At 40.0% G+C, this 23,283-nt stretch overlaps 1 protein-coding gene across 1 annotated transcript in view; it reads right to left on the bottom strand.

Annotated features, from left to right (window-relative positions):
* The window catches only part of sema3fb (sema domain, immunoglobulin domain (Ig), short basic domain, secreted, (semaphorin) 3Fb), a 432,026-nt gene extending 416,654 nt beyond the window's left edge, over nt 1-15,372 (bottom strand). The window contains exon 1 of the mRNA XM_061874803.1: nt 14,762-15,372. The gene's annotated coding sequence lies outside the window, so the exon portion shown is untranslated. The remainder of the gene's footprint in view (nt 1-14,761) is intronic.
* Between the last annotated feature and the right edge of the window lie 7,911 nt (nt 15,373-23,283).

Here is a 23,283-nt window from a genome sequence, read left to right as displayed (position 1 = left end):
CGGTACAGGCAAGGCTTTTTTATTAGCGACCAAAAGTTGCAAACTTTCTCGTCGATGTTCTCTACTAAATCCTTTCAGCAAAAATATGGCAATATCGCAAAATGATCAAGTATGACCGTACCGTAACACAACAAACACAACAGAACAAATATCCAGAACCCCTTGCAGCACTAACTCTTCCGGGACACGACAATATACACCCCCGCTACCCCTTAGCCAACCCCGCCCACCTCAACCTCCTCATGCTCTCTCAGGGAGAGCATGTCCCAAATTCCAAGCTGCCGTTTTGAGGCATGTTAAAAAAAATAATGTGCTTTGTGACGTCAATAATAAATATGGCAGTGCCATGTTGGCATTTTTTTCCCATAACTTGAGTTGATTTATTTTGGAAAACCTTCTTACACTGTTTAATGCATCCAGCAGGGCATCACAACAAAATTAGGCATAATAATGTGTTAATTCCACGACTGTATATATCCGTATCGGTTGATATTGGAATCGGTAATTAAGAGTTGGACAATATCGGATATCGGCAAAAAAAAAAAAAAATTATCGGACATCTAGTTAAACATTTCGGGAGAACATCCGCACCGTAACACAACATAACAAATACCCAGAACCCCTTGCAGCAATAACTCTTCCGGGACGCGACAATATACACCCCCGCTACCCTCTAGCCAAATTATGTTAATTTCATTAATTAACCCATATCAATCCTTTACATATGTTAGTTAGTTTTTTTGTATTAGATATTAATTTTACTCATAATTTGGTAAGAAATTAATTCAAGTAACAACAAATTTCTCCTCAAAGAGCCTTCCTTCCCATCACTACAGATCACTATATGATTTTCCCCCCTCATCCTTAAAGGGGAACAATATCACCAGACCTATGTAAGAGTCAATATATGACTTGATGGTGCAGAAAAAAGACCATATATATTTTTAACCGATTTCCGAACTCTAAATGGGTGAATTTTGGCGAATTAAATGCCTTCCTATTCATCGCTCTCAGGTGACGTCACCGAGGTAATAAAGCCGCCATTTTCTCGAACACATTGCAAACACCGCGTCTAAGCTCTGTTATTTTCCGTTTTTTTCGACAATTTTCTGTAACCTTGGAGACATCATGCCTCATCGGTGTGTTGTCGGAGGGTGTAACAACACTAACAGGGAGGTATTCAAGTTGCACCACTGGCCCAAAGATGCGAAAGTGGCATGAAATTGGACGAAATTTGTTCAAAATACGAGGGTGTGGGAAAAGCCGACGAAATGGTCAGTCGTTTATTCCGCACACTTTACCGACGAAACCTATGCTACTAAAGAGATGGCAAGATTGTGTGGATATCCTGCGACACTCAAAGCAGATGCATTTCCAACCATAAAGTCAACTAAATCACAAAGGTGAGTTTTGTTGATGTCATTGACTTATGTGCTAATCAGACATATTTGGTCGCAGCATGACTGCCAGCTAATCAAACATGCTATTTAGGCTAGCTGTAAGTACATTTGAAACTCTATTTACATCCAGCGTTTCCCTCTACCCACATTTAATGTCAAACAAACACTTACCAATCGATGGATTTAAGTTGATCCAGTGTCACAAGATGCGAAACTTCCGATCGTTGGTCTGAACATTTTACCGGCGATGCTAAGGCAGACATGGCCGAATAGTAGAGATGCGCGGTTTGCGGTCTCATCCGCGGAGTCGGGCGGGTGACAGGACGAAAAAATAGATTTTAATTAGATTCGGGCGGGTGGTGGTTGAACCAGTCGGAAATATTTGTTATACGTGGTTCAGGGGCCGGTATCCTTTACCATTCAAAGAGCCATTAAGCACCCGTATCACAAAGCGAAGAAGACAATAGGAGACGTAAATATTCTCTAGAATGACTGCCGGAAGTCACCCAGTTAATAAGAATTAGGGCGTGCTATGAAACCATTGGCATTGTCACCCTTCTACAGCATGTACGATCTGTTTGTCAGTCCGGCAAAATGTCTGTCAGACACATGCACACGACTGCAAGGCATACTGGGTGATACAGAGTTCACTAATGGTTGTGATATAAACAATTTTAACACTTTTACTAATATGCGCCACGCTGTGAAGCCACACCAAACAAGAATAACAAACACATTTCGGGAGAAAATCCTCACAGTAACACAACATAAACGCAACACAACAAATACCCAGAATCCTTTGTATCCATGACAGCCCTGACTATTTTATACACCTCGCTAGCAGCAAACCCCCCACCCCCCCCATGCGTCGGTAAGGTGGGCGGGGTTTGGGGCGCGGGGGTGTAAAATATATTCAGGAAGTGTCACGGATGCAAATGATTCTGGGTATTTGTTGTGTTGCGTTTATGTTGTGTTACTGTGAGGATGTTCTCCCGAAATGTGTTTGTCATTCTTGTTTGGTGTGTCTTCACAGCATGGCGCATATTAGTAATAGTGTTAAAATTGTTTATATCACAACCATTAGTGTACTCTGTGTCACCCCAGTATGCCTTTCAATCTTGTACGTGTGAATGCGGAAGCCGCTTACAACATGATGTCGGACTAACAGTCGGTTTGTACATGTTGTTGAAGGTGTCAAAGGCAATGGCTTCACAGCACGCCCATATTTTTGTCACCAGGATGAACACCATTGGATATCCGTGAGAACGTTAGCGGCTCCCATTGTTTTCTTTACTCTGTATAACGGGTTCATAGCTCTGAGTGTTAGAGGTGGCAGACCTCTGATGTATTTCAACGGGCGGGTGGCGGGCGTTTGCATTTCTGATAAAATATTGGTTCGGGTGGATAACGACTTTGATGATGCGGTTGCGGATGATATAATTGCCTATCCGCACATCTCTACCGAATAGCGTCAATAGCTTCAGTTTCTTCTTCAATTTCGTTTACGCTATCAACCATCCCTTTCAATACATGCGTAATCTGTTGAATCGCTTAAGCCGTTGAAATCCGTGTCTGAATCCGAGCTAATGTCGCTATATCTTGCTGTGTTATCCGTATTGGCATCACTGGATGACGTCACAGGAAAATGGACGATGGCTTCACAGATAGCGAAAATCAGGCACTTTAAAGCTTTTTTTTTAGGGATTTTCCAGGCTGGGTAAAATTTGGAAAAAATCTTCAAAAAATAAAATAAGCCACTGGGAACTGATTTTTATTGGTTTTAACCCTTCTGAAATTGTGATAATGTTCCCCTTTAGGCCGCACCCTAGATATTGTCGTCCTGTACGATTGCTTTACGCTCTTTACTTACCAAAGACAAAAAAGTAGCACACACAAGCAGAAAGTGAAAGTGTTTTTTGCAAGAAGACGCTTTCAGCCGATTGCGTCATTTTGCACAAACGTGAAATTATATCGAACTTGTTGAATCTTGCAGAGGTGTGGTTGACGGCCGCCCGTGTCGGGTTCACGTCTATCATCCCACTGTGATGTTCACCATCTTCAAGAAGACTAGAAACTGACTCCCGTCATTACAATTCACCTTGCATACCTATGTTCAAAGAATTACATCTGTCTTTTTTTTTTTTTTTAATGTACAAAAACCCAACATGGATTAATAAAAAAAACGGACCACCGGGAGTCCGTGTTGAAAATGGAAACTGATAAATAGTCAATCTATATGTAAATATGAGGCACGTTGGGGAAAGTGCATTAAGCGGGGTTGTTTGATCAGAGCCTGAGGAAGGTGAAGTTATGCTTTTTAATGGAATCCGAGGGGAGGAGGGTGCATGTTGAGGCCGAGACTGGGAGGTGAGAGTATGAAAGCTTTACTGGATAACAGAAAGTACATGAAAGATTACTCTCACTGAGTGCAAATGGAGTTATTGCATTTTGGAGGTCTCAGCAGCTTTTCTGCATGACCAAAGAAAACAAAAAATAACGCTGGCCCACAAAAAAAAAAAAATGCTTCCCCTTAAAAGCTCAGAAAGACAGATTGATTTTTTTAAAAAGTTGTAAACTCTAAATAGATGGGGGGTTTTTTAAACAGTGGCGGTTCGAAGGTACTCTCTTCCAATCATCTATTCCAATGGTTCTGAAACTTTGTTCACTACCACCATAAAAACCAACATTAAAGGCCTACTGATATGAGATTTTCTTATTTAAACAGGGATAGCAGGTCCATTCTATTCGTCATACTTGATCATTTCGCAATATTGCCATATTTTTGCTGAAAGGATTTAGTAGAGAACAGTTCGCAACTTTTGGTCGCTAATAAAAAAAGCCTTGCCTGTACCGGAAGTAGCAGACGATGTGCGCGTGACGTCACGGGTTGTGGAGCTCCTCACATCCTTACATTGTTTATAGCCACCAGCAGCTAGAGCTATTCGGACCGAGAAAGCGATGATTTCCCCGTTAATTTGAGCGAGGATGAAATATTCGTGGACGAGGAAAGTTAGAGTGAAGCACTAGAAAAGAAAACAAAAAAGGCGACGGCAGTGAGCGATTCAGATGTTATTAGACATATTTACTCAGATAATTCTGTAAAATCCTTTATCTTCTTATTGTGTTAGTGAGATTATAAAGTCATACCTGAAAGTCAGAGGGGTGTGGTGACCGCCAGTGTCTCTGAGAAAAGCCATATGGAGGAGCCAAGAAAGTCACAGCTGCCTTTTTGACAGCTACTGCGGGAGGACGCAAACTCCGCTCAAGTCTCCGGGAAGAGATATTTTGTCACAATTTTGTCATCCAAAAACTTGTTGGTTGGCATCTGGTAGAGAAACATGCTCGCTTTGACCGCTTCGTTTCATATTAAAGCTTCACAACAAACAAAGAAACACCGGCTGTGTTTTGGTTGCTAAAGGCAGCTGCAATACACCGCTTTCCACCAACAGCATTCTTCTTTATAGTCTCCATTATTAATTGAACAAATTGCAAAAGATTCAGCAACACAGATGTCCAAAATACTGTGTAATTATGTGATTAAAGCAGACGAATTTTAGCCGTGAGTGGTGCTGGGATAAAATGTCCGCTCCAACCAATAACGTCACAAGCACGCGTCAACATAAGCGTCATCATTCCGTGACGTTTTCAACAGGACACCTCGCAGGAAATTTAAAATTGCAATTTAGTAAACTAAACCGGCCGTATTGGCATGTGTTGCAATGTTAATATTTCATCATTGATATATAAACTATCAGACTGCGTAGTCGGTAGTAGTGGGTTTCAGTAGGCCGTTAAAATACAGTAGCGCAGTAGGTCTAAATGTTCATTTAAAAAAAAAAAAGGCCTAGGTTTTATTTAAAAAGTATATTTCATATTTTTGGCAGAGGGTTGTACGGCATACTTGCCAACCCTCCCGATTTTCCCAGGAGACTTCCGAATTTCTGTGCCCCTCCCGAAAATCTCCCGAGGCAACCATTCTCCCGATTTCCACCCGGACAATAAAATTGGGGGCGTGCCTTGAAGGCATTGCCTTTAGCGTCTTGATAACCTGTCGTCACGTCCGTTTATCCTCTATGCAAACAGTGTGCCGGCTCAGTCTCATAATATATGCAGCATTTTCACACACAAAAGTGAATTCAAGCCATACTTGGTCAACAGGTCACACTGAGGGTGGCCGTATAAACAACTTAACACTGTTACAAATATGCGCCACACTGTGGACCAACACCAAACAAAAATCACAAACACATTTCAGGAGAACATCCGCACCGTAACAACATAAACACAACAGAACAAATACCCAGAACCACTTGATGCGCTAACTCTTCCGGGACGCTACCACCAAACCCCCACCATGTCCCGAATTTTGAGGTCTCAAGGTTGGCAAGTATGTTGTACGGCAAACCCGTACTAATAAAGTCTAGCCATACTAATGACTTCAAAAAGTAAAAAAAAACAATAAAGAGGTGTAAGAGGTGCTTTAAAACAGTGGTCCCCAACCACCGGGCCGCGCATCGATTGGTACCGGGCCGCAGAATAATTTTTTTTAAATTTTTATTATTTTTTAATCTAAAAAAAATATGTAATAATTTTTTTTTATTTTTATTAGAACAACATAAAAAACACAAAGGACACTTACAATTAGTGCACCAACCCCAAAAAAACCTCCCTTTTTCATGACAAAGGAAAAAAAAATAAAAAAATAAAAAATCCCCCCCCGCCCCCCCCCCCCCCCCCAGAGCCGCGGGACAAATTATCAAGCGTTGACCGGTCCGCAGCTACAAAAAGGTTGGGGACCACTGCTTTAAAACATACCTGCTCATTAGCTAGCTAGCGGCTAATGTCTCTCCGTAGTGTTTCGGCAACTTCTAAATCACTAATTCGGACCGGAACTCTCTAATAATAAAGTTCCTTGGGTGAATAATGTAAACTCACTACGCCAGTATGTTTCAGCGCTTTCATGGCGAGTTTACTGACAGATATAAGTAAGAACTTTACACTACTTTATATTCGAAATGGCAACAGCAGAGAACAAATGTCCCATAACAAGAACAGAGGAAAAAGAAGAAGCTTATCGACTACGGCGTCACCAAGGACTACAAAGGCGGACGGACGCAATTTTTCAGGACTTATGCAAATCCCAAATTCAGATCAGCATGTACCAGAAGGTAAAAATTACTTTAGCATAATATTGCAAAACAAAACGCCAGATAATATGTCTTACCTTATACACACACCATAATAACACTCCTATGTTTAATGCGCCGACAATCCATCAAGCGGTGTGGCTTCATAGCTTACCAAAGTCGTACTAAAACATGATGGATTTTTGAGCGCCGTGTGTAATTTTCTATATTTTCAATGGAACATATAAAATGTTGGTGTTGTTTACTTGAGTCATATTGCCATCATAGTGCAGTCTACATGTATTTCATGTGTGACTGCCATCTACTGGTCACACTTATTACACCATGTACCGAATAAAATTGCTTCGAGGTCGGTAAGCACAAAACAGAATTATTCCGTACATTAGGCGCACTGTCGAGTTTTGAGGGGGAAAGAAAGGATTTTAGTGCGCTTTATAATCGGGAAAATATGGTAGTTTATTTAAATCGTTCAATTTCGTTGCACATGTAAAATTACAAATATTATTCATTCATTCATTCAGAGATGACATCACAGGCAACAAAGTTATCGATGGTCGGTTTGAATTTACCTAAATTGCGATCATTATTTCCAGCTCCCTCCAGAGAACAATGCCCTGGGTAATCTAAAAACTATGAAAAATAGCAACATTATGATTATTTCTTCAATCAGTTACATTAAGAAGCGTTGCACATTTATAGATCCAATCGACAATTTATTTTTTTATCATAACAATGTTCTGTTTTGATTCAAACCGTGAGAGAGTTGTTAACTTTTGACGTTTTCATTACTGTAGTGGTGTAGCCCTGCACTGATTAATGTTTTGTGTACTCGTTATCTACATACTGAATTTTGATGGTGTTTATTTACAATACATTGTATGGATTTGCATTGGTGTAGAGCACAGGTGTCAAAACTCATCATTTTATCTGGCCTGCAGAAACTTGGGAACGATGTGTCAAAAAAAGTACTTCATATTTTCTCACTAAATGTAATTGATTTTTTTCTTTTGGACAGAAAAAATATATGTACTGCTTGGGATTGTATACCTTTTCAACTTTAATAGTTCCCAATATTGCAACAAAATACAGAATATTATCATACTTTCCAAACATTCTTTGTCTAAATAAAAACACTTCACAGCAAACTACCCATCAAATTAATAAAAATTACAATAAATGTTACGTTCTTTACAGTATGAATGAATGGTTTATTTTGAGCCATGCAAACAAAACAAGAGAATGACATAAAATACAAAAGAAATATATATATACATTATTTTTACAGCTACATTGAAAACATTACATGTGACTAATCTTTTGTAGATGTCAAGAATGGCTCAAAAGGGAGTGGGAAGAAGTAAACTTATTAGGTCCCACCCCTATACATATACAATATATATACACACAATATATAATACATTTATATAATATAATTCAATTCAGTGGTTGCTGCGTAGATGCTATATATTATCTATATATAATACATTTAAATTCATACACACATATATACATATGTACACACACATATATATACACAACACACACATAAAAACACATGTATACAATTTATATATATATATATATATATATATATATACACATATATATACATACATACACACATACATACATAACATACATATACACACCTAATCACATACATACACATATGCATATACCCAAAATACACACACACACCTATATAAATACTAATATATATACATATATATATATATATATATATATATATATATAATATACACTTTTGTGTAAACATTAACAGCTTTTGATGCCGTATATTACCGTGGAATGAAAAAACGGACTGTTTTTTGCGTTAAAATTCTGTTGACTGAGCTGCCAGTGTTTGACGGTTGTTTTTAATGGTGTACTACTGTAAGTGGAAAGACAGTACTTTTTTTTTTTACGGTAGAAAAACTGGTAGCTAAGTTGCCAGAATAAAAAAAAAAGTACTTATACTGTGTGGACAGAGGCGGTGACCTTTACTCCTGCAGGCCACCTCCTCCCACAAACTGTTTGTTTTTCCATTAACTATATTTTGTTGTTAAAAAAAATATATAGTACAATTCTGGCAACCAAGCTGCCAGCTTTTTTTGTAAAAAAAAACAAAAAACATAACAGTGGTACTGTTTTTATATATACCATAAAATGTAAGAAATAAAAAAACACTTTTACAGTAAAATTTTTTTACATGTAAAGTATTACTGTAAAATCTACAGTTTACTTAAAACAATTTATATGACTAATAATGAAATCCAGAGGCAAATTCATACATTAATCGCTCTTACAAGTGGCCCTCTGACGGCAGCCAGAACTGCCATGTGGCCCTCAATAAAAAACAGTTTACATTCCTGCTGTAGAAAGTTGTCTACATGTGTCTAAAACAGTGATTCTCAAACTGTGGTATTTTTCCATATTCAAACAGTGTTACTGTTCAAATTGTGTGCAATGTTACAATGTTACATAAAACCTCTCCCTTGTTTTTTAATGAATACTTAGGCCTAATACTCTACTGTATTTAAATGTCGCTCATTATGGCGAGTGTTTTTCAAAATAATTTATTCAAGATTCAAGATTATCTATAGCCAATTCTTAACATGCACAAGACACATAAGAACTGAAAAGTACATGTTCGGCACAGTCCCACTAAGAGCAGACATACGTTACAGGGAGACAAGACGGAATCGCCAACGGATCAGCCAGTTTTACTGCACTCCTTAAAAAAGGTGGGGGAAAGGTGATATTGGGAAAGGGGGGAAGAGTAAAACAAAAATCAGTCAAAGGCTGAGTCCAAGGGAAAAAAACCTCATTTGCAATGCACACATAAACACGTTACATTTAATCACGACAACTCCCACAGAGGGGCGGGGGGGGGGGGGGGGGGTGCCCAATTGTCTTGGGTGTGATGGTGTAATGTTTTTGTAGACTGAGGCCAAACTGAAAAAGTAAGACTCTGGGTATCGTTGAGGAGGGAGGTCAAAAGCGTCCAGCATTGAGATGTCCTCTGGGTTTTTTTTCAGAACAGCCTGGTCCTAGCGTCAAGGCCATTCGAGGGAGTCAAATCGTAGATTAGGTTGTTTGTTTGTCACGAACAGACAAAACAATGACTTGTCTGTTCTTAGTCCATTCTATTTTGAGGCGGTACTTAGTGAAAAAAGCTTGAGAACCACCGGTCTAAAACCTGAGCGCTAAATGGGAAATATCAGGGACGTCTGAGCAGGATGCAACGCAGTTGTACGATTACTAACTGTGCGTCAAATCGGTAATGACTGGTGATGATTTTAGAGCAAAAGCATTTGACCCTGCAAAGTTATTGCTGATAAAAGTTACGTGCACCTTTTCAAATATATTTGTCCAGGGAGTCCTATTAAGCTGTTACAAGGTGCATGCATGCGGCCATATGTGTTTTACAAGGTACGATGATGGGCAAGGCAGCTCTGTATTCATAATCCTGCAACATTCCACACGGCGTGATTAATGCCACGACCCGGTCCTAACAACAAGCCAAATGAGGTGTTTGTTGAGGCTTCTCAGTGGTGGAGCGAAAAGTCTCTTATCCCCTACTTGCTAATTATGCATTCTACAACTCTGGGGAAACACATTTGTTACCGAAAGAGTTCATGTCAGTTGTGTTAAATGGATAAGAAACCTGTTGCATTGTGGGTAAAAATCAGGAGCGTGGCCCCTAATTCTGGGCCCCCATCCCACCTGAAAGCCAATGTCGACACCCCATACACACACACTTGGTATGTTTACTTACATGCACTAAAAACTAAATTATTGCCCTGATTTGGTTTAACCGGCTTTTAAAAACACATGTAAACACCTTAATTAGGTTTTCGACCTTTTAAAAAAGATGGGATTGACATATCTAAAACATATCTATCATATCGGGGACGGCGTGGCGGGGTTGGGAGAGTGGCCGTGCCAGCAACCTGAGAGTTCCTGGTTCAATCCCCACCTTCTTCCAACCTCGTCACGTCCGTCGTGTCCTTGAGCAAGACACTTCACCCTTGCTCCTGATGGATCATGGCTAGCGCCTTGCATGGCAGCTCCCGCCATCAGTGTGTGAATGTGCGTGTGAATGGGTGAATGTGGAAATAGTGTCAAAGCGATTTGAGTACCTTGAAGGAAGAAAAGCGCCATACAAGTATAACCCATCTAGGTAACAGTGATGGCCAGTAACAAGCTACATGTAGCTATGTAGCTTAGCAACAAAGAAAAAAAATGCACAGTGAATCCAGGCCCCCCCCAAAAAATATGGAGAAAACACAACGACCTGGATAAATGAGAACATGATGATTGGTTGGTTTTCGTGTGATGAGTCACAATTGGCTAAGATTACGGAGAAACATTACGGACTGGCCAATGGGAGGCAAGATAAGGTGGGTCATTGAAACTAGTAAGCAAATCAAAACAGACAAACACTTATGTCACATGATGACAAGGGACTCGGAGACAGAGGGACGCTTCAAGCTGACCACTCGGGAAAAAAAAGAAACATATTTGAAAATGGCAGAGGAATTCTCTACCACAGATCAGATTTTTACTTTAGTGATGAAGATGACGTGCAGGAAACCCACAATCATGTGTGTCCTTGGCCAAATTTAGACAAATGTATACGTTTAGAGCAGGGGTCACCAACCTTTTTGAAACTAAGAGCTACTTCTTGGGTACTGATTAATGCAAAGGGCTACCAGTTTGATACACATTTGAAAAAACTGCCAGAAATAGCCAATTTGCTCAATTTACCTTTAATAAATAAATCTATATATATATATATATAAAAATGGGTATTTCTGTCTGTCATTCCATCGTACATTTTTTTTCCTTTTATGGTAGGTTTTTTGTAGGGAATAAATGATGAAAAAAACACTTAATTGAACGGTTTAAAAGAGGAAAAAACACGAAAAAATGGAAAATTTAAAATTTTGAAACATAGTTTATCTCCAATTTTGACTCTAAAATTCAAAATTCAACCGAAAAAAATGGAGAAAAACTAGCTAATTTGAATCTTTTTGAAAAAAATTTAAAAAATCATTTATGGAACATCATTAGTAATATTTCTTGATTAAGATTCATTTTAGAATTTTGATGACATGTTTCAAATAGGTTAAAATCCACTTTGAAATAAGATTTACATTTGATTCTACAGATTTTCTAGATTTGCCACAGGATAAATTTTGGGAAATTTAAATCATAATAAGTTTGAAGAAGTATTTCACAAATATTCTTCGTCGAAAAAAACAGAAGCTAAAATGAAGAATTGAATCAAAATGTATTTATTATTTTTTACAATAAAAAAAATACTTGAACATTGATTTAAATTATCAGGAAAGAAGAGAAAGGAATTTAAAAAGGTATGTGTGTTTAAAAATCCTAAAACCATTTTTAAGGTTGTAATTTTTCTCAAAAATTGTCTTTCTGAAAGTTATAAGAAGCAAAGTAAAAAAATTAATGAATTTATTCAAACAAGTGAAGACCAAGTCTTTAAAATATTTTCTTGGATTTTCAAATTCTATTTGAGTTTTATCTCTCTTAGAATTAGAAATATCGAGCAAAGCGAGACCAGCTTGCTAGTAAATAAATAAAATTTAAAAAATAGAGGCAGCTCACTGGTAAGTGCTGCTATTTGAGCTATTTTTAGAACAGGCCAGCGGGCGACTCATCTGGTCTTTACGGGCACCGCGTTGGTGACCCCTGGTTTAGAGAATACAATAGTTTTTAGTTGTTTACTCTGTAAACCAAAATCATAACTGCTCTCTTCATCTTCACATCCAACACAAATTTAGGAACACACATCAAGGTGAGTTGAGTTCAAGAAAAGTTTTACTGCACATAACTAACTGTTTTTTTTGTTCATTTTGGGGGGGGGGGGGTCAACATATAGATAGATGCTGTTTTTTATAGCTAGAGAAAACGAATAACCTTTTAGGGTGGGCCAACGAAAAGGCAAACTAAATAAATCTATAGAGTGAGGTGCAGGGGACCCCTAGAGGTAGTTGTGGGGTGTCCCCAGTTATATGACAGATAGTTAATAGTAATTGACACTTATTGGGTCCAGATGAGGAAAAAGAGAGGACCTAAAATAGAACCTTGAGGAACACCACTAGTATAAACTAAATCAGTTTAACAAATGCCTACTGAATGCATCTAAAGTACACAAACTGCTGGGATTTTTTTTTGGTTTTTTTTACTGAACTCGCAGGCGACCAGTTGAATAGCCTAAATGAGGGAAAAGGGAGGACCTAACATAGAACCTTGAGGAACACTAGTATAAACTAAATAACTTGAACAAATAACTACTGAATGCATCTGGAGTAAACAAACAACAGCAACACCTTAGTTACATAAACCACAGTATGAAAAAAAATGTGTGCCAAAAAAGAGAGGACTTAAAGGGGTGCCTTGAGGAATGCTCTGGTTAAGTCAATCACAAATTTGGACCTCCATGGTCGATGTTTGCTGGTGAAGTGAATTGTGATTTATATAGCGCTTTTCTCTAGTGACTCAAAGTGCTTTACATAGTGAAACCCAATATCTAAGTTACATTTAAACCAGTGTGGGTGGCACTGGGAGCAGGTGGGTAAAGTGTCTTGCCCAAGGACACAACGGCAGTGACTAGGATAGCGGAAGCGGGAATCGAACCTTCAACCCTCAAGGTGCTGGCACGGCCACTCTACCAACCGAGCTATACCGCCCCATAATCAATTAACTCATTATGTTCTCCATATGGCGAATGTTTATATTCAACTTGGAGAATGCGAACCACCAGGTTTAAGTAAATAATGATTAAGTTAAAGTTTGAGTACCAATGATTGTCTCACACACACACACACACACTTTGTGTGGCAAAATTATTCTCTGCTTTCGACCCATTACCCTTGATCACCCCCCTGGGAGGTGAGGGGAGCAGTGGGCAGCAGCGGTGGCCACGCCCGGGAATCAGTTTTGGTGATTCAACCCCCAAGTTCCACCTTTGATGCTAAGTGCCAAGCAGGGAGTTAATGGGTCCCATTTTTATAGTCTTTGGTATGACTCGACCGGGGTTTGAACTCACAACCTAGCGATCTAAGGGCGGACACTCTAACCACAATGAGTAGGTTGAGCACATTATGAGATAAGGCCCCTAGTTTGACATTTCCTTGTGGATTAGATCACTTCTCGTAGGAAGGAGGCCCTACGGACTTCGGAATGCAAAAGTGATAGCCCTATCCTTGAGAAGAGACTATCTGGGGACGGCGTGGCGAAGTTGGGAGAGTGGCCATGCCAGTAATCTGAGAGTTACTGGTTCAATCCCCACCTTCTAGCATCCTAGTCACGTATGTTGTATCCTTGAGCAAGACACTTAGACCTGATGGGTCCTGGTTAGCGCCTTGCATGGCAGCTCCCGCCATCAGTGTGTGAATGTGTGTGTGAATGGGTGAATGTGGAAACAGTGTTAAAGCGCTTTGAGTTCCTTAAAAAAGGGTAGAAAAGCGCTATACAAGTATAACCCATTTACCTGTCTAGCTGCCTTAAAGCAGTTGTTTTTCAGACTCTTACACACGAACATCTCCTTTCATGGTCAGGATGTGCTCTCCTGACTCAGCACACACACCCAGAGACAGGAAGGAGGAATACAAAACTGATGGTTTGGCTTCTCCAAGTTAGGAGCGCCTCACTTTTTTTGACTTGACCTCCTCCAGGTACTACAGTCCTGTATAATGACGTTCGCTTGGAATAAAACAACTTTTGGTTCAGTAAAGCGTCTCCGACGTCTTTTTGGAAATACACATCACTAGCAAGGGTCAAACATCGATGCAAGGATCCGCCAATGTGTTCACAGTAGTTCTAGGTCCAAGTTTTGAACTGAACTGGTATGGGGCCATTCCTGGGCCGGATTTGGCCTACATCCTACCAGTTGAACACACATTCACACGAACAAATTTATACTCATACACTGTCACAAACAGCCCCTCAATGGAAACCAGTTTGAAACCCCCGATCCATCGCACAGATTCAACAGACACTCGGCGACACAAGACTGTTAAAAATGTGCTTAGTAAGCGCACCAAAAACACCACAAACACGCAACGGTTCCAGAACACTTTGCAAAAGACGACAGCCACCAGGACTCAATAGCCACATGTAGCTAGCGTTAGCGACAAGCCCCAATAGCATTAATAAATAAAAAATGTGGATGTTTCCACTCACCGCAGACGTCTTGTACGATGCCAGTTGTGTCTCATAAAGGCGCCTCGGTCTTACTTGAGCATGTGGCTGATTAGCAACAGGTGTGGCAAACATTCCAGGTGAGTTGTCCTCTTTCCAAAAGGTAATGTTCTTCTCCTCAACATGTGGCGACTATCTTGTCTGACCTTTAGTCGCCTCTGGGTGCTGGGATCCAGCCATGATGTGTTTGAATAAAAACAGTGTCCAGCCAATATAATTTGTTTGGGGCGTGGTCATTGATGAATGGATGAAATGATGTCCAGACAAACACCTGACTTCTTCTTCTTCTTCTGTTTTTATGGCAGGCCACTCAACAAATAAGGTGCATTACCGCCACCTACAGTATTGGAGTGTGAGCCAGAGTTCACCCTCCCTCACGATCATACAGTATTTACCTTGCCATACTAAACCTGTCCCGTCTACAAACGACACAAAACTCTTCCGGTTGCTGCTTCGTAACCCTTTGAGAGGAACCTCCTTCTGCCCTTAGTTTTCTCCTGTCTGTACTGCATTTCCCACAATAAATATCGCTAAAATTCGCTCCATTCTGTCCACTAAAGACGCTGAGATCATTATCCATGCGTTTGTTACGTCTCGCCTCGACTACTGTAACGTATTATTTTCGGGTCTCCCCATGTCTAGCATTAAAAGATTACAGTTGGTACAAAATGCGGCTGCTAGACTTTTGACAAGAACAAGAAAGTTTGATCACATTACGCCTGTACTGGCTCACCTGCACTGGCTTCCTGTGCACTTAAGATGTGACTTTAAGGTTTTACTACTTACGTATAAAATACTACACGGTCTAGCTCCATCCTATCTTGCCGATTATGTCCCGGCAAGAAATCTGCGTTCAAAGGACTCCGGCTTGTTAGTGATTCCCAAAGCCCAAAAAAAGTCTGCGGGCTATAGAGCGTTTTCCGTTCGGGCTCCAGTACTCTGGAATGCCCTCCCGGTAACAGTTCGAGATGCCACCTCAGTAGAAGCATTTAAGTCTCACCTTAAAACTCATTTGTATACTGTAGCCTTTAAATAGACTCCCTTTTTAGACCAGTTGATCTGCTGTTTCTTTTCTTTTTCTTCTATGTCCCACTCTCCCCTGTGGAGGGGGTCCAGTCCGATCCGGTGGCCATGTACTGCTTGCCTGTGTATCGGCTGGGGACATCTCTGCGCTGCTGATCCGCCTCCGCTTGGGATGGTTTCCTGCTGGCTCCGCTGTGAACGGGACTCTCGCTGCTGTCTTGGATCCGCTTTGGACTGGACTCTCGCGACTGTGTTGGATCCATTGTGGATTGAACTTTCACAGTATTATGTTAGACCCGCTCGACATCCATTGCTTTCCTCCTCTCTAAGGTTCTCATAGTCATTATTGTCACAGACGTCCCACTGGATCATTATTGTCACCGATGTCCCACTGGGTGTGAGTTTTCCTTGCCCTTATGTGGGCCTACCGAGGATGTCGTGGTGGTTTGTGCAGCCCTTTGAGACACTAGTGATTTAGGGCTATATAAGTAAACATTGATTGATTGATTGATGTTCCACAGACTGTACCTCAGTCCAGCTGTCACATAATGCTGTGGGGCGTTTACTTATTAGGTTGTTTTTTTGTGTGCTCCCCCTTACAGTTCTTCCCGCTCCTACTTCATTCTGTATTGCATGTCCTAATGTGATTGACACTCTTCCAAAAGATGTCCTATGAATTAATTAGTGTCTTCTTTGCCAGCTGATCTGCTGTGCCATGCTCTGTGACTTCTGCTCTCATATAATACTGCCACAAGTGGTCATCTGAAGCATTGCACACCAAGCCAAAGCAAAATGAACCAAACGCAAACCATGAATGGCTCCTACACTTACTTTACGTTGGAGATTTGGGGGTTAGCTTCTTGTGTCGTCCTGCTCGGTGTGTGTATTTGTGTGTGTGTATGTTACAAATAGGTTGAGAAATGAGCAAGATATGATTTATTTTCAATTTAGATGTGTTACATTGATTGAGTACTTTGCTGTCCTTAAAAATGACCAACTCACAGAACGTATTACTGTGTGTGTACGGTCAAATCTACCTAGCAACAGCGGTCGGTCCTCACAATCAATTACAGAAGTAAAATATTTTTTTTACTTTGAGTGTTTTGCATTCTGAAGTGAAGTTGCAACTCTCTACTCCCATCTAGTGATAGATATATTTTATTCATCATTCTATCTATAGTGGAAAGGGGGGTCCTCACAACCTACTAGAGATGCGCGGATAGGCAATTATATCATCCGCAACCGCATCACCAAAGTCGTCGTCCACCCGAACCAACATTTTATCAGAACCGCCGGCCACCCACCCGTTGAAATACATCAGAGGTCGGCCAACTTTACCACTCACAGAGCTATTTAAATCCGTTTCACAGAGTAAAGAAGACAATGGGAGCCGCTAACGTTCTCGCGAATATCCAATGGCGTTCATCCTGATGACAAGAATAAGGGCGTGCTGTGAAGCCACTGCCTATGACACCTTCAAAGAACAAGTACAGACCGAATGTTGGTTCGGCAACATGTCGCATGAAACTTCCGCAATCAAACGTACAAGATGGAAAGGCATACTGGGTGATACAGTACACTGATGGTTGTGATATAAACAATTTTAACACTGTTAGTAATATGCGCCATGCTGTGAAGCCACACCAAACAAGAATGACAAAAACATTTCGGGAGAACATCCTCACAGTAACACAACATAAACGCAACACAACAAATACCCAGAATCCTTTGCATCCCTGACACAGCCTGTATATATTTTACACCCCCGCGCCCCCCAACCCCGCCCACCTTACCGACTTCAGGATGTGTCATGGGTGCAAAGGCTTCTGGGTATTTGTTGTGTTGCGTTTATGTTGTGTTACTGTGAGGATGTTCTCCCGAAATGTGTCTGTCATTCTTGTTTGGTGTGGCTTCACAGCGTGGCGCATATCACTAAGAGTGTTAAAATTGTTTATATCACGACCATTAGTGTACTCTGTGTCACCCAGTATGCCTTGCAGTCGTGTGCGTGTATTCGACAGACATGTTGCTGGACTGACAAGCAGATTGTACCCGCTGTAGAAGGCAACAAAGCAAATGACTTCATAGCACGCCCTATTATTTATCAACTGGGTGACTGCCGGCAGTCATTGAAGAGAATGTTATCGTCTCCTATTGTCTTCTTTGCTTTGTGACACGGATCTTATATGGCTCTTTGAATGGTAAAGGATACCGATCCCTGAACCATGTATAACAAATATTTCCGATTGGTTCAACCGCCACCCGCCCGAATTTAATTAAAATCAATTTTTTCGTCATGTCACCCGCCCGACCCGCGGTTTATCCGCGGACGAGACCGCAAACCGCGCATCTCTACAACCTACTAACCAAACGTGGGTCCAGACAAAGTAGGCAAGACGTGTGTGTGTGTGTGTGTGTGTGTGGCATGCATAGCCATTCCTTTGTCCCCGAGTTCAGTGTTTTTCAACCTTATTTTAGCCAAGGCACATTTTTTTCCATTTAAAAAAAAACCTGAGGCATACCCCAAGCAGAAATCGTTAAAAAAAACTAAACTCAGTAGGCGATATTGACGATAAAAAGTCGTTCTCGCAGTTGTTGGATATGAATCTAAACCATAACCAAGCATGCATCAGTATAGCGCTTGTCTCAAAGTAGATGTACTGTCACCACCTGTCACATCACGCTGTGACTTATTTTGAGGGTTTTTTTGGGGTTTTTCTGTGGGTAGTGTTTAAGTTCTTGTGCATTTGTGTTTTGTTTACTTTGCAGTCAGTTCACTTTTGTTTTGCATAGCCATTCCTAAGCTTCGATGCCTTTTCTTTTTGCCTACTGAAACCCAATACTACCCACCTAGCAGTTTATATATGGAGGGGGTCCGGTCCGATCCGGTGGCCATGTACTGCTCGCCTGTGTATCGGCTGGGGACATCTCTGCGCTGCTGATCCGCCTCCGCTTGGGATGGTTTCCTGCTGGCTCCGCTGTGAACGGGACTCTCGCTGCTGTGTTGGATCCGCTTTTGAACTGGACTCTCGCGACTGTGTTGGATCCATTATGGATTGAACTTTCACAATATCATGTTAGACCCGCTCGACATCCATTGCTTTCCTCCTCTCCAAGGTTCTCACAGTCATCATTGTCACCGACGTCCCACTGGGTGTGTTTTCCTTGCCCTTATGTGGGCCTACCGAGGATGTCGTAATGGTTTGTGCAGCCCTTTGAGACACTAGTGATTTAGGGCTATAGAAGTAAACATTGATTGATTGATTGATATCATTGATGAAATATAAACATTGCAACACATGCCACTAAATTGCAATTTTAAATTTTGCGTGTATCATACTAAAACGCGTTATTATGATGCGTGCGCGTGACGTCACACATTGTAGAGGACATTTTGGTCCAGCACCGTTCACAGCTATAAGTCGTCTCTTTTCATCGCATAATTCCACAGTATTATGGACATCTGTGTTGCTGAATCTTTTGCAATTTGTTCAATTAATAATGGAGACATCAAAGAAGAAAGCTGTAGGTGGGGAGCGGTGTATTGCGGTTGCCTTTAGCAATACAAACAAAGCCGGCGTTTCCTTGTTTACATTCCTGAAAGATGACGGTAAAGCTTGACTATGGAACAGAGCGGTCAAGCGAACATGGTTCCCTACCACGTGTCAACCGGCAGGTTTCAGTGAGAAAATGGTGGTATTAAGTCGGCTCTTACCGTAGACATGAGCGGAGAGCTTGCGTCGTTCCTCCTGCACCTTTCAAAGAGGCAGCTGCGGACTCTCTTACCTCCTCCCACCGGCTGCCGGATGCTTCCACCGTGGAGGAGGGAAAAGAAAAATAAATCTCAGCCCGGCCACACTGCTGCCTTCGCCTCGTCGAGAAACATGGCTTTCCTCGGAGACACAGGCGGTCACCACACCAGTGGCCACACACCTCCAACTTTCAGGTTGTACAGGTACGACCATATAATCTCACTAAAACACTAGTAACACAATTAGCAGATAAGGGATTTTCCAGAATTATCCTGGTAAGTTTTTCTAATATCTGAATCGCTCTGCCGTCTATTTTTTTTTTCCTACTCCTTCACTCTCACTTTCCTCATCCACAAATATTTCATCCTCGCTCAAATTAATGGGGAAATCGTTGCTGGTGGCCATGATTGTAAACAATGTGTGGATGTGAGGAGCTCCTGAACAGGCTAAATATTTTAAAGTTGGAACAGCTTGAATCAGATGAAAAATGTGGGAATTGTGGAATTTCGAAAAATGCCATTTTAAATTGGAAAAATGTCCTGCAAAACAGGGAATTCTGGGAAATCCGGGAATTTTTAGAATTCATCAAGGGAAAACACGCGATTCCCGAATAGGCTGAACAGTTTGAAGTGGAAATGTGGATGGTCGAACGCGCCAAAATCTGAAGAAGAGGAAGAAGATATTTGGTGTAGAAAAGCATGTGTGAATGCTTTGGAGCAGTGGTCCCCAACCACAGGGTTGCATAAATTGTTATTTTTGAATTGTTTTTATTTTTTTTAATTAAATCAACATAAAAACACAAAATACACTTACAATTAGTGCAACAGCCCATAAAACCTCCCTTTTTCATGACAAAGAACCCCCCCCGCACGCCGGTCCGCGGGACAAATTATCAAGCATTGACCAAAAAGCAGCTCCAAAAAGGTTGGGGACAACTGCTTTGGAGCATTCACACATTTATTATAGAGTTCAGCTCCATTAATGGCATGTCACACTTTGAGGTCACGCCATGACCTGTTCTGCACATAAATCCTTGCGAGCAGCTCTCTAACCACTTCTGAAAGCCTTGTGGTCACTGAGACAGCAAACCACACACACACACACACACGCACACACACACGCCCGCTCGCTCGCTCCCCACAGGCCTCCAGCCCGTGGAAGTCATCGGGAAACACCTCCATCTGTCCACAACTACAACGCTGGTTTACGGCAAATGCCCGCAGCTGTTGCTTAAATGCCGTGTTTAAGAAATGGGATTAATTAAGGTGGTGTTGCTGAAAACAGCTGCACCATTTCTCCGCTACCCATAAGCCTTTGTGGTTGCAGTAAGGAGGACAAGGGTGGTTTTATTGCCCCCACATAATCATGACAGCACATCTCTACTCTCTGGGAGTGTGTTCTGTACGCCGCATGCCACTAAACACTCATAGGTTATCGCAAGTTATCAGCTTATTTCTAAATGATTGCTAAAATGACAGTAACAGCTCTACGATGATTATGCCAAATCTAACAAATTATCTATTGAACATTTCCAATAACTTATGACGTAAACTATACCCAAATATTTTTTCATGGATTGTGCAATCAAACTTGTTTTTTTTAATGATTGATATATTAATCCTCAAAGTATTTTTTCCATCTATCCTTTTACATTCTCCTCACCTAATTTATTTCTTTATTAAAATATTTAAATTTTTGGGGACATTTTATTAAACTGTATTATTGGAATACTTATCCTTATTTAATGTTGTCACTCATTTAAACTTCTTTCATTTATTATTTTGTATACTTTTATTTGAACATTAAAAAATGCATTCCCATTTTATTAAAATCTACCAATGTATGTTTTATATTACTGATCTTTATTTAATGACCTACCTTATTCCAGCTTCTTATTTTTTTTTAATACTAATTTATTAGACGGGATCTTATTTTTTTTTTCCTCCTTTTCATTTTCAGGAATCATGTGCGTCATCTTTTTCCAGCACCTTCCTTCTTTTCACAAGGAAACTGAACAAAATCTTAATAAGCAAACAAATAATTGTCAACATGTGAAACCTATGTTGTCCCTGCGATGAAGTGGCGACTTGTCCAGGGTGTACTCCGCCTTCTGCCCGATTTTAGCTGAGATAGGCACCAGTGCCCCCCGCGACCCCAAAGGGAATAAACGGTAGAAAATGGATGGATGTGAAAACTATGTTGTGAATGAATTGTATTTATTTTTTTACGTATCCTTATTCAGTGTCCTCTCTTATTCTAACCTAATATATATATATATATATATATATATATATATATATATATATATATACATACACACACACACTTTTTTTTATAATTATTTGAACATTAAAATGTATGAAGATTTTATTAGATTGTATCTTATTTTTAATAATTTTTCTTTCCTCCTATCCTTTTAATCAACAAATAATTGTCAACATTTGAAAAATATACTGTGAATAATTTGTTACTTAGCTTTATTTAATGTCCTCACTTATTTCGGCCTATTTTTTTTAAATATATTTTTATACTGAACATTAAAGCATATTCCTATTTTCATCCATTTTCTACCGTTTATTCCCTTTGGGTTCGCTGGTGCCTATCTCTGCTACAATCGGGCGGAAGACGCTGTACACCCTGGACAAGTCGCCCTCTCATCGAATGTCCTCACTTATTCAAGTTTATTTCTTTTTTTAAATTTTATTTTGAAAATTAAAGCATTTCTATTTTAATTTGTATTACTTATCCTTAATTAATGTCCTCACTTATTCTAGCCTATTTATTTTGTAATATTTATATTTTGAACATTAAAGCATATTCCTATTTTAATTTGTATTACTTATCCTAAATGTCCTCACTTATGTGCGCCTTTTTTGATATTTGTATTTTGAACATTAAAGCATATTCCTATTTTAATTTGTATTGCTTATCCTTAATATCCTCAATTATTCGAGTCTATTTCTTTCTTAATATTATGATTTAGAAAATTAAAGCATATTCCTATTTTAATTTGTATTAATTATCCTTATTTAATGTCCTCACTAATGTGAGCCTTTTTTTTTATATTTGTATTTTGAACATTAAATCATATTCTAATTTTAATTTGTATTACTTATCCTTAGCCCTGCGATGAGGTGGTGACTTGTCCAGGGTGTACCCCGCCTTCTGCCCGATTGTAGCTGAGATAGCCACCCGCGACCCCGCGACCACAAAGGGAATAAGCGGTAGAAAATGGATGGATGAATACTTATCCTTATTTAATGCAGTCACTTATTCGAGCCTTTATTTTTATTTGTATTTTTTATATGTTGAACATTAAAACACATTCCTATTTTAATTTGCATTACTTATCCTTATTTAATGTCCTCACTTATTCGAGCCTATTTTTTATATATATTTTTATTATGAACATTAATCCATATTCCTATTTTTAAGAATTCCATATACAATAGACATGTTAAGTTATGCAGTAACCACGTGATAGAACTTGTTGAGCATGTCTGAAACCAACCACTTCACATTTTAGTTTCCCAACTCCATCATACAGAAGTTATGTCTAATATTTTTGCACTTAAAGGGCTCTACAGTAAAATAAAACACCTTATTTTGATGATGTGCAGACCTCCATCATAAAACCGAACAAGTTAAATAGTCCCTAAGCATGCAAAGCCCTCTGCTTCCACCTGGTGGCCAAACACTTACCATGCAGCGGGACAACGCCAACCAGCG

Source organism: Nerophis ophidion, linkage group LG16 (assembly GCF_033978795.1).
Source record: "Nerophis ophidion isolate RoL-2023_Sa linkage group LG16, RoL_Noph_v1.0, whole genome shotgun sequence".
NCBI lineage: Eukaryota > Metazoa > Chordata > Actinopteri > Syngnathiformes > Syngnathidae > Nerophis > Nerophis ophidion.
The sequence above is the reverse complement of the archived record's forward strand: the minus strand, read 5'-3'. Positions and strand labels throughout refer to the sequence as shown.